This window comes from Amblyomma mixtum, chromosome 5 (genome assembly GCF_055824585.1).
Source record: "Amblyomma mixtum isolate Tamu chromosome 5, ASM5582458v1, whole genome shotgun sequence".
In the NCBI taxonomy this organism is placed as follows: domain Eukaryota; kingdom Metazoa; phylum Arthropoda; class Arachnida; order Ixodida; family Ixodidae; genus Amblyomma; species Amblyomma mixtum.
In genome coordinates, this window is record NC_143016.1 from 77,748,637 (window position 1) to 77,763,387 (window position 14,751).

General features: G+C 47.5%; 1 pseudogene; it reads right to left on the reverse strand.

Annotated features, from left to right (window-relative positions):
* Window positions 1-1,008: 1,008 nt before the first annotated feature.
* The window catches only part of LOC149342736 (uncharacterized), a 119,135-nt pseudogene continuing 105,392 nt past the window's right edge, over window positions 1,009-14,751 (reverse strand).

A 14,751-nucleotide genomic window follows, 5' to 3' on the forward strand; every position in this document is an offset into this window, starting at 1 on the left:
GCAGGCCATCCGGGGTTCGAAGGCGATGCACAGGTGGGCGACTTTGGCTGTGGCGTTGCGGCAGAGCTTTCGGCGGGCTGCGAAGGACGCGTTGAGGGAGGTGATGAATGTAGGTTGGCCTGCTACGTGCACACAGTGCCGGTCTTTGTGGTGCAGCAGCTGACGGCCGGCGCATGGGGGGCGGCGCAGCAAAGATAGCTAGAGATGTTGAGGGTTCCGAGATTCGTGTAACTGTTGCCGGTCGGAACTGCCCGGTAACCAGGAGGGCGGCTACGGGAGGCGTAGCGAGGTGCGAGGCTGGAGAATGGCGGTCATGGACTGCATGTGGCGGCTGTGGCATGCTCACAGCCGTGGACTGATTGGCTTGAACGTGACAGGCGGCCGCACGAGTGACGCCCTTGTCACTTACGTCGAGCCCTTTATGAAGGATGACGCCGGAGAGGTAGCGACAATCGGAGGCAACCTTTGCAACGTTGCAGCACCGGGGGCACGTCCGCAGGCCAGGTCAGCCCAGGCATCTTGCTAGACGGCGGCTGATGAAGCTGCTGCGTGGTGGGAACCTGAATCTGCTGTGGACAAGAGGTTGTGTGCGGTAGTGTCCCGGCGAACTTGCGTTTGGTGGCGGCCGAACCAGTGGTGCAAGGATTCTTTGAAGTTTCTAAAACTGATGGGGAGCAAGAAGGGCCCACATCAGGGGATTCGTTTGGCTTGAGGACAGGCTCTGGCACCCGTCCAGGGTCCTTTTCAAGCGAGGTAGGGCTGGCGACAATCGCCATGCTTGGTGCTGTTCTCTCCTGTTTGGCCTTATCATCCTTCGTCATGTGACGTTTACTGCGTTGCGGACTTTTGGAGAGGATGGGGGAGTGGCGAGCAGGCTTGGGCTTTGTCGACAGCGTCAGCTGACCGTGGCTTCGACGTCACCGCAGAGGCCTGTCCAGCTGTTGCCTGTTGTGACGAGGCAGACGGGGATGCCGAAAGCTGCGTCACGGATGCTGCTGCTGCAGAGCATTATTCGTCGTCAGGAGGCGGTTGCGGCAACGTCAGTGAAGGAGGATGTGGTAGGGACTGGGCAGAATTTGTCTCAGGGAGGGAACTCGTGCAATGAGGCATAGCGGGGGCATCATTGGACGTGGTCGTGGGCGGACACAAAGAGCAAGGAGGCAGGTACAAAGACGTGCTGAGGACAGTTGTGGGAGCAGGACGTGATGCAAAGATCGTGTAGAGCCTTCCTGGAGTATCGTGGAGAGGGACGACTGCGCCGGAGACGCTAGGCAGGAGTGGTGGGGGGCGACCAGGGGCTGTCGGGGTGGGTAGTGTTCTTATGGAGGCTGCGTTGGCGAGAGTGAGGCTAGTGCGGTTCCAGATGCTGGCTGCGGCTAAAGCGGGTCGGCAGCGTCGTAGAGCGGCAGCCAGGCGGAGCAATTGCCGAAGTCCGCCAAGACGGCCGTGCGAAGCTCGTCGTACGGCCGGGGGCCCAAGGCAGAGCAGGCGAGACGGCGCAGCAGGTCGGGTGGGAGGATTTCGAAGAGGCCTGCGTGATTGAACGGCTGCATGCTGATGCCGTTCAGGTACATCGCCGCCATGAACTGAGTGAACTATCCGCCAACACCGCGTGGCTTTTACGCCGCAAGCGGCGGGTCGAATCCTGGGCCATTCCAGCCGCCATCCTAGAACGCCGTTGGGGAAGAAGGGGTGGTTCAGCGGGTCACCACAAAGTGGAGGTTGCCTAAGAGGCAACCGCGGCAACACTTATTTGAGGGCTGCCATAGAGGAGATAGCGGGGTAGCGGCAGCAGCGTGCGGCTATGGTCAAGGTCCCAGGGCGCTCCCTAGTTCGTTGTTGCTGATGTTGTTTACCTCAGTAAACATTCATTTCGTCACTGTCGGCCACGCGGGTCGCTACAAATGCACTGACATGCAATATCGAGACAGATAGAAGACGAGACAGACGTAGAGGTTTCGTAATGTTTTGTCCCTTGTAAAAAGACGGAGGCCTTGTAAAATTTCTTGCTGATAGCAGCCGTTCGCTGCATTTATAGACAGGCGCCGCGTATGATGACCATGGAGCCGCATCAACACGGGCTTTAAGTTCTTCACCGCAACGCGTGAGGTTGGGAACCTCTTTTGCAGTGTAAAGGTGACCCCTGAAAAACGCAATGAGGAAAAGGACATCAGTAGAATGGAAGAGAGAAGCAATTGGGGTGCACTCGAGGCCATGGAGGCCGTAACAAAAGAGGCCCCGTAATTACGGGCATTTTGTAAATAACACAAGATGTACCTTCGCTCAGAAATCATCGATGGAGGTGGACCTTCCCCTACGGACGCCCTCCTCTCCAGACGGAACATCCAGAAGAGACAGACATACGCCATTAATCAAGGGTAAGATGCGGAGAAGAGAGAGTGGAGAAGTGTGCGATGGGAGTGAGAAGGGTGATAGAAACAAAGTATGACACTGGCGGGAGCGTCTCCCAACAAGAAACTATCAAGCGAGGAAGAGGCAGGGGCACACGCGTTGCACCCAGTAGGGTGTGGCGGCAGTCCTCGAAGAAGTCGTATGTCAACGGCGCAAAAGAGGCAGAGCGGCAACAACGGCAGTGGTGGTGACGACGACGGCGGTAGAAGGAAGATGCCCGCCATTTGCGAGGCGGTCCCCGGAAAGCGCGGTGTTATGTCCTTCCTGGAGCAGCGGTGCTGAGGGGCGCACCGCTCAGCCAGGGCCGGTCGCTCAGGGAACGATCCTCATCGCGCCGAACGTCCGGACAAGCGCGCCTGAGCCGTATCCGGTTGCTGTGACTGGCCATTGAACGGGGTGTCATGAGGAAGGAGTAGGTGACCGATTAATACAGCGATGATACACAGGCGACGAAAGGGAGCGTGGCCAGGAAGGCACTGCTTGAGGCGTATATCTGTCTTGAGGCATATTTAATGAGTATTTAATTATCGGGGACCAATATTCTGGCAGAAAAACACACATTCTTTCAAAGTTTATGTTTATTAATTCAGACTTTTTGTTGTGGCCCGAAGATAAAATTTTGAGCCATCAGCACGTTCAATAGATCAAAGAGGTATTCAAAGTACTTTGTTCCTTTTAAATCATGTTCTCTGTTGCAAAAATATAACTAGAGGAGTGTTTCATAGATCTGACAGTTGTGAGCGAAATAATTTACCATGGGCTGCGTTTTAGTGGCACATTTGTGGAAAGTTCAATATTTACTTCATTTATTGCGAATCGATATATGAGAATTCGGGTTTCTGTGTTCATTCATAACATTAACGGCCCAGCTCAATATTTTGATATGAAGAGAGATGTTCAATGCAGCCTGAGTCATAAGAGACCCTTCGAGTCGGGTGATCAGCGTTTCTCTGCTTCCTTTTACATGGTTTAGCTTGGCTGAAGGGCAGGAGTTTCCTTTATCTAGATACTCTCTACACTTCGAAGCGGCTATGCTTGTTTCTTCATTGCTATTGCACTAACTTCAGGACCGCATTTTGGTACCGCACATACTATTCAATGTTCCAAAACTAAATGTAATGAGCACTGCACTCGATGCTTACACTAAAAACACTTCCGTCAACATGACCAGACAATATAAAATTATGCAAAGGACTGAATGCACAGGCAGCCCTTCGGTTGTATCCATGCCGCACTCAGAAAGTGCACCGTGCTAAAAGACTGCTTTCGCGAGCCGCTTCTCTCCTTAGGCTGCGCCTGGCGCGGTGGAAGCGGTGCCTCATTAACCCGCCTGAGACTCGACAGCACACTCGCCACGCGCGCGTGCCGAGTCAGAACACGGCTCTGGGAGGCGAGGCAAACTAAGCGGCTGGAGGAGGAGGCGATGAGTGGCAGTAGGATAGTGACGAAGAACGGAATGAAGAGCGCCTAAGCAGCCTGAGACACGGCTTATTACTTTTTTTTTTATTTTTTGCCCTGCTGCCGCCTTTTCTTTTCTGATCCATCTTGGCTTTTGCCCTCTTCATGAACATGTTTCTTTGGCACACATTGAGACCGCGGCCCTGTTTCTCTTCCCTCACTTTCCTTTCTTTTTATGCGTAGCATAATGCAATCACTTAGTTCAGCCCTTGGGCGCGGCCGGGCAGCCACCAAACCACGTGACGTCACGTCACGTGGTTTGGTGACGTCACGTCACCACGTGATGTGACGTCACCAAAGCACGTAAAAAAAAGAAAAAAAAGGAAAAAAAAGATGAGCCTGGTGGCGGTTGCCACCGCCCCGTTTCAAAGGGGGCGCTCCTATCCATCCATCCATCTATCCATACGTCAGGGAGGAAAACCTGCTGAGAAAATAGAGTGCCGCCACGCAATACCTCGCGCAAAAAGACCGCGCAATATGCAACGCATTCTTGGCTTAACCAAGCTAAGCCTGGGCATCTTTTTTATTCCTCTTCTCCTGCTGTCACAAACATTGGAAAGGGTGTCTTGCGCCCTTAGCTGGAATTCCTTTAGCGAGTTAAAATAGGGGAATGGAGAACTTAACGGCTCTCCTTTGCCGCCACCCTTATGAAGGTACTCGCAGCACGATGCGCATTATAAATCGCTTCCAGTGGTGCCGAGCCACCCACCAACAAATTTAGGCGAGATGCAGCTTACATCGGAAACAGCGCGTGCTGCCGGCGGAACAAACTCTTGACTTAGCGAAGACGGTAAACTCAGAGAACGCATTTGCTGGCTCAGAAAAATTACCCGGTGGGCAGCTCTGGCACCAGTTGATATGGTGGTGGATGGGGTGGTGGAAAGTTTGTTAGCGGCGTGATGTGCCCAAAGCCACTAATTACGGCGTCATCCCTCGTGAACTGGGCTCTTGGACACTCGATATAGGGCGAGAGACAGGAATCCGAAGCGCCTGGCCGCATGCTTAGAATTCGTATTCTCTCTTTAGCATTTTTCCTATTGCTGTCTTTTGCAGTGATTTTATATAAGCGGGAGCAGTCAGAACCCTGTGTCGTGGTAGTTTATCTAGTACGGCACATGTTTCTACGCTATTTTAATTCTGAGTCCTTGGAAATCCATATGTTCTGTTCCAGGGCACAGCCTCTATAGCTGCTTTCTATGCAGTGAAAGCTCGAGCTGCTCCTCGTGCCGTCTGCAGAGGAAGCGCAAGCGAGTAGGCTGCACTTGATGTTGTTGTTGGCCTCTTCTTAAATGGCACATATCCCACGAGTTGGAACTGGTGAGGGAGTGATGACGAGTGACATAGAGAATCATACTTGAGACCAAAAGAATATTTTTGTGGAGCCGTGCGTGGCTTCCCTTCTTCGGCGCCTGAAGAATAGCTGAGCCTTCACAAGAGAGAACATTAAAAAAAGTGCAAATGTGTGTCAAGAAAGTGAATGCAAAAATTTTCGCACTTTCCTTGGACGCCTGGACCACGCCATGGGGGATGGAATGAAGGAAGTAGTGAAAGGAGACGAAGAAGATGGTGCGCCGTACAGGAGGTATCCAGTTTGATTTTGCCGACATAGCTTCTAAAATCATGTAACACAAACGGCATTTCTTTTTTTTATTTCTAAGACGCCCCAGCGGATGCAAGGGGAATTCAGCTTCAAAAATTGTAGTTTCGGTAGCCGTGGAGGGTGATACGACAGATGCGTGTCTCAAAATTCTGCGACACGATGGACAACACAGCTGCCGACCCCCTACTGTTCTGTACAAGAGCAGTACTAGGGAACGCTTTTTCACGAATTCTGAACACAACACACTTGTGATAAGAAATTTCTCAAAAAATGGTGGCTCTGCAAACAAAGATATAGTCTTAAGCAAGCTATATTTACATTTTGTAACCATGCTAAATACGCAGACCTGCAGGTTTTAAACGACATTTGTTCTATAATTTATTCAAATGTGTTCATGATTGCGGCAGAAGTTGTGCCCGGTGCTGGAAAGCACCGCAAACAAACAGCTTGAATATTAAATGTTCTCGAGAAGTGTAATCAACAACGAAGAGAGCTTTAAACATGTATTGAAAAGCAATTATGCGCTGAGAGAAATTTGCTTACTAAGCTGCGAAGTTTATGAGAAACTGGAGGGTTTTCCTGGGGGCCCGTATGGCCACGCTCCTGTTGACGGTAATCAGCAATTATTGTCTGATTGAAATATACCCCACTTGATTGTTTTCCTTAAGATACGTTCAACCAACAACTTTCGTTCTTGCTTTTTTTTCATGAACCCACCTCATTTACTTCGGAAGATGTCCCCGTTTCAAAAGTCAAGCTTCAGTAACTACATGACTTTAGCGGAGAGAGGCGGGATGGCTTGCACAGCTACGACAGCAGGTGCGACATCAGTGCTGAAGTCAAGGAGCTAAATGGCAACGCTAAACGCATTGCTTATGCTCTGGGATAATTGTTCATAAATCATTTCCGCAGATGCCTACCGACACTAGCTAAGGTTGGCTAAGCATGCCCTTCGCAGTGAAAACAACACTCAGCACTGGTGTGTTTCTTCTTCTCTGCCCACACGTTGCGTTAATAATTTCGTGTCGTGTACAGGCAGAAGAAATATGAGAGGGAACATGGGAGTGCGTGCCCTCCGCTCTGCGGCAAGCACGTGTGGCCGGCTGCTCTTTCCGCGCATGCTCCTTCTGCCGCTCATTTCGTCGCCTCCAGGCGGCAGCGGTTCACGAAGAGCGAAGGCCATCAGCTCCCGTGTTCTCTCTCATGTTGCTTCTACCTGTACCAAATGGCTCGGCTAATTCCTCTGCTAGAGGCACGTCGCAGGCGCCAAGCTAACAGGCAATTTAATTGACGTGATAAGCCTGTATAAATCTAGCCCAGGTTTGCTTTTTTAACCTTCCAGTCTCCTGTTTCCTGTTTCTTCACTGCAACCCTCGTCATTCGGATGCTATATATATGTTGACAAGAGTTACGGTCACAGCCCATGAAGAACGCGCTTGAACCACTTGTGGAACGCACTGAGTTTAAATTGAGATCCTCGTGTGCTAGCTTCGTCGAAAGTTGAATAGAGGAACCAGCCAATTATAGAGGGGTCGCTAAACGCCGTGGTATTCTCTGTGCTCAACCGCTCTTTTCCTCCCAGCTTCGTTAAACTTCTTACACTCAAGCACATCCCAAAGTATCGACGATCAGAACACGCCTGCCTAGTTCCGAAGACATGCATCGTGAACACTCCCTTCGCCCCCCCCCCCCCCCCCCCGCATTTTTTTCTGGTCTCCCTCACTTGTCTCCTCAGCCCTTTTTTTTTCTGCACAAGCGTAACACCGGTATGTAGAAAAACCCGCAACAAGCTCTGTGCTGCGTTTGACAGCCAATTACTGGGTAAGTGGTTATTCAAGCTTCGTTCTTTACTTCTTTTTCATTTCTTTTCGCTTAGTTAGCGGCGATGCATTATGTTTTTATATAGAGGTTGCTTAAAAGCGATGGGCAACGTGGCAGGTGATGCGGTAATCGATCGTTCCTTATTTCATGTTGGCGGCCGTATACAGTACGCTGACAGAACTACCTGCAGTTCGTTCTTTCCTCTCCCCGTGGTGGCTTACAGGCGCAACGGTGCACACGGGGAACGTGACACCTTGCTGATCGATTGCCAATACAGCATCTAATCTAAATGTAAAGGAAGCAAAAAATAAATTGAGAAGGAAGTTATAGCTGCGACGAATGGCTAGATATCCACCGGGATACAAATATCGGAGAAAGAAAAAGAGGGGGAAAAGGAAAGAAGTGGAAAGTAGGATGGCTCTTTCCAGTACAAATGCCAAAGTAACAGTTATCTTTAAAAGAGGTAATAAAGCCGTATTAACCAAATACCGCCCGATTTCCGTACTTCCGGTTTTTTCGAAGGTATATGAGAAGATTATTCTAAAAAGAATGGATAGCTTTTTTACTAAACACAGCTTGCTAACAGATTCATAGTTCGGTTTTCGAAAAGGACGCTCTACCGAATCTGCTCTCCTCTCACAAAAAGAATTTATCTTGCAAAATTTTGAACGTAAATGTCTAACTCTCGGTATCTTTGTTGATTTCAGTAAGGCTTTTGACTTTCTTAACCACACTATTTTGCTTGCTAAACTAGAAATGTATGGTGTTCGAGGAATGTGTCTCCATCTTCTACGGTCATACCTCACTGATTGAAAACAGGCTGTTTTCTGTGATGGACATGGATCCACTCTTTCAGGCTATAAACTGTGGAGTGCCTCAGGGCAGCCTTTTAGGCCCTTTTCTCTTTAACGTATACATAAATGATCTCGTAAACATTGACAGTAACGTTAAATTCATTCTGTACGCAGATGACACCAGTATTTTCTTAACGGGCTCCTCAACAGATCAGTTATTAAATCGCGGTAATGCTGTTCTTAAAACTTTGCATGCGTGGTCCGTTCAAAATGGGTTGTCTATTAATACCAATAAATCTAAAGCTGTTTTCTTCAGGCCTAAAAACGTCAAAATTAACTTAAACGATGATCTTCAACTTGGAAATCATAAAATAGAAATCGTGGACACCTTCAAATCACTCGGTGTAATTTTTGACGCCTGTATGAGCTGGACCGCACACGCAACACATCTTCGCAAGAAATTAGCTCCTTCCGTTGGTTTTCTTGCTCGGTACCGCACTGATTTTCCTCCCTGTATAAAACGAATGATTTATCATGCCCTATTCCAATCACACATTAACTATTGCCACATAGTTTGGGCTACCACATCCAAAACAAATCTACAGAAAATTCTAATTCTCCAAAAGAAAGCTATCAGGATTATCGCAGGTGCCAGTTTTACTGCCCATACGGCTGAATTGTTTACTAAGTATGAAGTAATTTGTGTCAATGTTTTTCTTGAGTACCGCCTATTATACTATCTCAAATTTTCTTCACCATCAATATGTAATTTTTTGCTTAATATCGCATTGTTAAAGCCCATAGAAAAGTATGTTCAAACCCGATCAACTGCAAAATGGACACTTCCACGAGCTAGAACTAACTATGGTAAACAAGCACTTAACTTCCTTATACCTAATGTTCTAAACAGCTACGAATCTAACCAGCTGAGCATGTATAACCTCCGACCACATGATTTAAAAGTGTACTTTGTAAATAATATTCCATAACTTCTTTTCATATATTGTAGTTTGTGTATGTATCGGTGTCCTTTTCCCCTTTGTAATCAACCCAGCAGTGTATAACTTTCAAATGCATTTGTTCAGTTTTAATTGTTTTTTTCTAGTTTCAAACTACATCTCTGTGTACCCATCAGTTCAATCGTAAATATTATAAATTCTTTCTACAGTGTGCTCGTTTGCGATCTGCCACCGTTGTATGCATGTGTTTATTTTATTATTTTGTAATGGCTCCTAGATGAGCCACAGGCATTTTCAAGCTATTTTCTTTAGCTTTTGGCCTGTGGCTCATCCTAAAGACTGTATGCACATTTGTAAAATAAAGTTTGGTTTGGTAAAAACAGCTCACAAAGAAGCCGCGTGGTTTATTGTTTTTTGCGCTTAAAAAAGAAAACAGGAGCGAAACTGCGAACAGAAGAAGAATGGCAAGCGTGAAGAGCAACCGTATTGCTAAGAGAGGAAGGTAACCGGCCGCCTTCAGGCAGATAGGAGCTCAATAAAACAAATAAAGCAGCAGACGGTGCACTGGTAAGCTCTAGGTGGGCAATGACGTTTGCTTTCTTTGTTGCTGTTTTTATGATTTTTTTCTCGCTGCAGTTCGTAGGTAGTCTAAATGCTTCACCAATGTGTATTTCTTCTTGAAAAAAAAAATGCCCCGCTTTTACCTCAGGCTTCACCTTGCTAAAAGCTCTAAAAGGCTATTTTTGTGTGTAGCAGCAGACCTCCAGTAACTTAATAGCCCTAATTCTTCTCTGCGACCTCGCTCTGACCGGGTTAACTTATTGATCGGGGTCCAATTTACCTGCTAGGTAGTTTTCGTGTTATAAGAATTGATCTCTGTGGTGTTAAAAGAAAAAACAAAAAACTAGAAAACATGTCAGTGATGTCGTGCATTATGCAGGAATTTTGTGATGTTCTTTTGCAGCCATCTACACAACGAAGCAAATACGCTACTGTACCATGAAAGCTAAATGAGCTCTTCGTGGAATGCTTTAGTGCACCTTAATATTGTGATTGTCACTTCACTACGGTTGCGCGACTGCCTCTGAAAAGGAAAACATAATACATGTGGAATTGAGATATGTATATGGGCTAGGGCATTCTTCCATGCAGTGAACTGAACTCATTATGAGCCTTATATTCACGAGATGCAAGAAATAACGTTTTTCAATACATTTTTTTTCGTTCACATAACCATATCCAAAGGACATAGCCCTGCCTTGTCAATAAGCAGGCATTTTGTTTCATTTTTTTAAAAAACTGAACTTTTATGCTGCGCGAAGGTACCGGAATGAAAAAGTATTGCATATTCAAGCTTTCTTAATGTAATGAATGTCGTTTTCGAACCTCTACTGCTCAATATTTTTCACCCTGTGATTACTATTTTCCAAATTTTTAGTGCAAGTAACAACGCAACAAAGCCCAGGGCACTAGCTGCCATCTTGGAAACCTTTTTACCTTGCCAGCAGTTCCTTAATCGTCTGAATGAAATGCCTAGGCATTGCATAAACTGACTCTCTCTCTCTGAGTGATCATTCGCCCCCCCCCCCCCCCCTCCCCTCCTCCCCCCCCCCCCCCAAAAAAAAGATGCGAGCGTAAAGAAAGTTGCGTCTTGTGGATGACAGCTGCAAGTAAAGAACAAAAAAGCGGATACTTTTGCAAGCAGCGAGCAATTAAGTGACCAGGGGAGCGCGCACATTGATGGGGAACAGCACACTGTGGAACGCAAGTGACTTCGTGAGATAAAGAAAAAAAACAACCAATATAACTGATCACGACGCTGAATATATTTCAGCGCGCTATTTTTGGTAAAAAGTGTGACGACAAAAACAAAAATAATTAAAAGAAAAAGATAAATAAAATTCCACCCTAGAAGTAGTGGACGCAAAACAGTATAAGGACCCGAAAACTTGCGAGCCATAAATGTTCTCAATTGCCTGGTCGTTGCAGAACCAGCGCAATCTGAGCACATCACCCCCCTCCCCCTCCAAGATCTTTTCCTTGGCTTTGCAAGCGCACAGTGTGGGAAGCCTTCGGCTGCGTTGCTCACCAAGCAGACCCCTTTGTCCTGCTTCCTTTGGTGTTCGTGTTGGCCTCTCATGCCATATTCGCAACCTGAATCAGACTGCACTGAGGCCAGCGAGAGAGAATGAAAGGAGCACGGAGAAAGAAACGTGATAAAGCAGGAATGAGTACAGGAAGAACGGTTCCCTGCGACGAAACCTTGGCCTAAACCGAGGCCGTATCGCCTCTCCGCTCCTCATGGACGTCTGCCGATGCGAGAGATGAATTATTCTTGTGCAGGCTGGCCGCAGAGGTGAGGGCTGCGGCGATCGATTCTTTCGCCCATTTCGAAACGCACGAATGCCATATGGGCCAGCACTTTCGAATAGAAGGCTGTTGTGATATTGCAAGACATCTGCCAACATTCCGGCCGCATATATCTGCGGTTGCGTGTGCAGCAATGGAATGGCTAGGAATAAAAAAAAAGGCAATCTTAGAAGTGGAAAACGAAAACTGCATTAGCATGCCAGAAAGAATTTGGAACAAAAGAAAAATTACCTTAACCGGGACCAAAAAATGGCCAGCCAAGGCAATGGCGAAGTACACAATCGGTGTGAACCGACGGCTGGACTGCAGCGGCTGCTTCGTGTTCACGCTTCCTACACTCTCGCTCCAGCGCGGTCCTCCTTGCACGAACTTCTTTCGAGACGGCTGTTCCGGAAGTTAAAGGTTCGCTCTCTAGGCGTTGTCGCCGGCGCCACTCTGACTGCTGCGACTTCGTCACCCACTGTTCCTCGGTCTGGCTACGTCGCAGATCAGCTTCTTGCTCGGTTACGAATACAACTGTGCCTTGTCGACGGCGAGTCTCACGAGCACGAGCACGACGAGCATTATTGTCATTCATTTTTAGAGCTGTGCTGGTCCCGGCTCTCGCTCCCTTTTATTTACTTTTTATCTGTCCCTTGACAGGCCTAATAAAGGGTACTAAAAGGGAAGCTGCTGGCCACGCACCCGTGTTGGATTTCTGGTTTATTCTTTAGATTATCCGGCTGCCCGCGAAGCGAATATTTGTGCAGCTCCCTCTCGCCGAGCATTTCGCTTTCTAGCTGCAGCCAACTGGGGAGACACAACGCAGAACCGATTAGGCCGGCTCACGAGGCCGGTGGCCTTCGCTGCTCCTAATAGCGAGTGGCGAGCGGCATCGCTTTGTCTATCTCTTCGTTGAAGCCCTCTGTCGGCAACAGCGTCTATCTATTCTCTACCCGTACTCCTTCCCTTCTTTCTTCCATCGCCGCTCCTCTCTTCGTTATCTCATCTTTCTTTCCTGGCTGTCTCGGTCAGTGTCCTTGGACGGGCTTCATCCGCGCAACGGCTCGAAGAGGGCTCCGATAACCACTCAGGCCTTAAACAAAAAAGTAAAGTCTATGCTCATAACAGTAGTGTTGTGATAGACGAGAATCGAAAAGCTGGAAAGATTTCTCGTTTCTTTTTGGGCTCTCTTCTGTATTCCCATACGTATAACAAGGGGTGTGCAAATATTCGAAAAGTTGGTTTAACGAATCAAATATCCCCATGTTCGATTCGTAGAACAGTTTAAAAAGTGCAAGTGCTGAAAACTACCCAGAAAGAATCAGATATGTTCTCAAGTTTTCGCATCTTTTTTGAATCATCGGCCTGAAGCTCTAATAAAGTTTTTCTCTGCGAATATTTTAAACGCTACGAATAAAGCAACGCTGCGCCGCATGCTGCCGTAATGAGTTTGCGCTGGATGGTCTTGTTAGTTAAGTGACGCCGTCCATCCTTGCGATAGCGTTCTGGTGCTCGTACGAGACCTACAAGATTGGCTAACGCGGCAGGCTCTGGCAGATTTTGAGTGCCTGCTTTGATATCCCCGAACTTATAAGAAATGGCTCATAAGTAGCTCTCGCCCCCCATCATCTACTAAGATGGAACTATAGATTAGTTTGGTTTAGTTTATTGGGGTTAAATGTCGTAAAGCAACGCCGGCTATCAGAGACGCCCTAGTGAAGGGCTCCGGAAATTTCAACCGCCTGGGGCTCTTCAACGTGCACTGACATCGCACAGCATACGGGCCTCTAGAATTTCGCCTTCATCGAAATTCGGCCGCTGACGCCGCCGGGGTCGAACCCGCGTCTTTCGGTTCAGCAGTCGAGCGCCGTAACCACACAGCCACCGCGGCGTGGCGGGACTACAGTTTATTCGCTGCCGTCATCGCTAGCGAACGGTAGGGAAAATAATGGGGGGGAGTCATAAATGCTACAATATGCGACTGAGAATAAAACCTCACTGCGCAGTTATTTTTGGCAAAGACAGTATATTTTGCATTGGCTGAGACCCGCCTTTTGTTTTTGCTGGGATGCTTTTCACACTTTCACACACTTTCAACACACTTTCCGACATTTGCTGCAGTGTTTATGTAAATTACGAAAATTGCTGGGACAAAGTTGTCTTCACAAAATGAATTTTGAAGCACACACCATCTTAAGTCGATAAAATAGGGGTCACTTTAGTTGCTGAAACTCCAGCACTACTGAAGAACGTAAGCGTAGGTGAGCTTATTATCCGAAAACCTCATTTTCTAAATGTGGCACCAGTGCTTACACATTGACAAAAAGAACAACGGGCATATATTAAATTACAATAAATCCGGCCCTGATAGAAACCAACAGTCAGCATAACCATGAGTTTTGGGGATTTTTTGCAACGCCACAATGTAATAAAAAATGCCCTATGCTCAATGGTTTTGGTGACTGTTGGCTGCCGTCATGTGTGTCATAACCCGGCGCTCTTTTACATTTCGTTGCCTGCCCATTAGTTAACGAGGGTCGATTCTGGCAGTCTTTATGCCGTAGGTAGCATGAGAAGGATCGCGCACAGGTTCCGCCCTCAGTGTTCGATCACGTTCATACGTGATCGAACCACTGAGCGCCATAACCACTGAGCCACTGCGGCGGCGCCTGAAAGGAAAAGAGAATGAAAAGATGGCTTCCACAAAAACATACTTTACTGCCAACAGAACGCTACACACCTGCCAGCTTTGAGACGCCCCTTTTGCAGATCTTGGGGCTATTCATTTTGGCTAAACCTGTAAAAGGCACACGCGATCATTTCTTAGTATAGCGCTATAGGGGCGAAATAAGATTTCCGCGTTACTTCTGTGTCGAGAAAGAGTTCATTTAGTTCCGGCAGTGTTTTTAAGTATAGTTCCAGCAGTGATTTTCGGTACAAGAGAAGCATCATCAGCGCAATTCTACTCTGTTCAAAAGAAACTCCTGATTCGTAATAAACAGGCATCCCTTCACAAACCTCCCACAGTCTTTACCTTTTTCCAAGCCCGTAAGGAACAGACCCAGCGACGCGGAAAAGTCATTACGATGCAGCATGGTTGTCGAACTTTTCAAGGAACGACTTCTGAAAGCCTAAGCCTTTCGCGCACTTGGAATGAGGGTATTCCGTTTGATGAGAAGTAATTTTAGGCATCGGCTCGTTAAACAGGATAAAGTCCTCTAATAAGGAAAACGCACCCCGGAAGAGAGAGAAAAGGATGTGTTTGCGCAGCTCGCCACGTTGCGATGCTTATTACCCGAGTTTATCCAAGAAGATTGTTATGGGCTCAGTTCCAGTTGGGAAGAATTTCTGCTCT